Source organism: Argentina silus, assembly GCF_951799395.1.
Source record: "Argentina silus genome assembly, chromosome: 19".
Lineage (NCBI taxonomy): Eukaryota > Metazoa > Chordata > Actinopteri > Argentiniformes > Argentinidae > Argentina > Argentina silus.
Genome location: NC_139673.1, coordinates 4,289,597 through 4,292,096, shown reverse-complemented (window position 1 = coordinate 4,292,096; position 2,500 = coordinate 4,289,597).

Sequence of the window (2,500 nt, the reverse complement as noted above, 5' to 3'; positions counted from 1 at the left end):
CACTTCATGAACAATTCATTAGATAAAAACTAATTAGAAGCTCATAGGAGCATGTTGAAGGGCTTTATTCACATGATCTCATTGTGCCAGTTTTGGGACACATTTTTTTTTTTGTTCTGGCCATAGGGATCTCTGGACCGGACATGATAGGAAGTCGTTTCGCAAAGTTTATAAAGCCTTTTACCGCCTTTAACCCTTTCAATAGTTTCATGGTGAGTGTAGGTTGTTGACATCTACATGTATTAGATGAGTTTCAGTGGAGGCTGGTGGAGGTAGAAATCGGAGGACGGGCTCATTGTAATGCATGGAATGGAAGAAGGAATGGTGTTTGATACAATTCCTCATTCCATTCCACGCATTACAATGAGCCCATCCTCCGATTTCTACCTCCACCAGCCTCCCCTGATGAGTTTGTGTTACCATCACCTCGACTGTGTCATTTAAAGCTCACCAGGTCAAAATGACAGCAATTACATATTTACAATACATTACATGCAGTGCAGTATTTCAGTAAAAACTATTCAGGTTTTGCATGTAGTGCTGAAAATCTATTTTCTCAAACAAATACAAATCTCTCTTTGTTGTGAGGCAGAAACAACACAGTAAAATCCTGAATCTGTTGTGCTGGACCATAAGCTGTTACTCATAAGGACCTTTAAATAGAATAGAACAGAATAGTCATATGTTATTGTCCTGTAGAAGCCACGGGACACTTCACAATCACATTACAGCGGCCCAGTAATGCAGCTCCTAATCTGTTTCACAGTTTCAAAATGAGCCAAATGATATCTGACCGTTGCTGCAAAAGTGCCACTGACAGTAATGCTTTTATGATATTAGATCATTGGATCGGGAAAATATATTTATAGGGCCAATTTAGTCCTATTGCCTGTGGTAATGGCCTCCAATTATGGTGGTAAAACAAATAGAGAGGTGTAACTGGATTGACCTGTGGGAGAGGTGAAAATAGCATCCCGTAACACTGACTCCAGTACACCAATCCTCTGCAATGTAGTGCACTGAAGCTTAGCTTGCCAGGGTAGGCCTAGTATACACACATGCTGGTAAAGCACATTAGACTGTATATCACATAGCCCTAATTTGAATGTTTTTGTCCACAAAATGCTTCTGTGAAGAGGGAGAAAAGTCATTTTGATGATAGCTTTCATCATATCATAGGCAAGTTTCACAAGGTTAGATGAACCCTATTCTGTGACTAAAAACTATGTTCATTGAGACTCTATTGAATGTGCTTGTACTGTAGAAGTCCAGGAGTTGCCTATAGGCTTAATCTGGATCTGAGAGACTGCATCCCTGTGAGAGTGTGGATCTAGAGTTCCCTCTGACCTCTCATCCACAGTGAGAGAGGTAAATCTCCATTCTGCAGACCATGCCCCTTGAAATGAAACACCACTGAAAACCCAGGTGCCACATGATCTAGTAGAGGCTAAGTGATTTCCTATGGAGGCTGTAATTGCCAAGACAACCTCAGCTCCCACCAAGGTCAGAGATGTTAGTCTTCAGGGTCTGTTACAGCGCGAGTTCATCTTCAGAGCGCCACAAAGCCAAATGCCATCATCTCCGTCGAGAGACCAGCTTACGAACTTGGGTCTTGGCCCAGCGCAATAACTCCGGGAGACAATCAAGCGGGAGGGAAATTGAATCATGAAGTCGTGATAAAAGCAGCGGAGGACGCTGAATGATAGCATCCCCTTCCTGTAAATCCAATACAAGGTTTTTTCTTTATTTTATCTACTTTCGCAACTAAAGGACACTGGAGACATTACAACACTCACAAGGGATGGTGCTAAACAGTCCTAAATCAAACAAGGCGCTGATAGCGTTCAGGTTGGAGACCTTCGCTGTCTCTCAGTGCCAGCTGTGCCTATGCAACGGCATGTGACTAGGCCGACGCCATTAAATTACACAGTAGGCCTAACCGCTTTTTATTTCCCTTAAGAGTTGGGATCAATTCAAACATAAATTATCCATGCACAAGCAATTCTGAAAAATAGACTATAGCCTAGCCTATTTCAAGGATGCCATGTATAATGGCATAATTTTGAACTACAAATAATTTGGAGAATGTGATTAATGGACTGAATAATCATGATTCAGTTTAACTTAAAATACCACTGGATCAGTCAGTCATAAACAACTCAACCCTATCTTCTGTAAAGTGGACGATAAAACACAGTCGACCTTTAAGCTTGTCAAGATAGGCCTCGCATTTCAAATAATAATCACTCAATTAACTCTAAATCCAATAAAACTATGGAAAAACCCCATCCCTATGGATATGCATCCCCATTGCAATACATAAACCATAATTTACACCTCCACTGTAATGCATTAACGCAATACCTCTATTTGAATAAAACGCCTGCTGGCGAATGGGACACGTTATTGTCTAACTGAGCAAATGCATTTGCGCAAAACACACCAGGTCATAAAAGCTCATCAATAAAATGCTTTGGTGATAATTCTGCCGTGTGTGTAT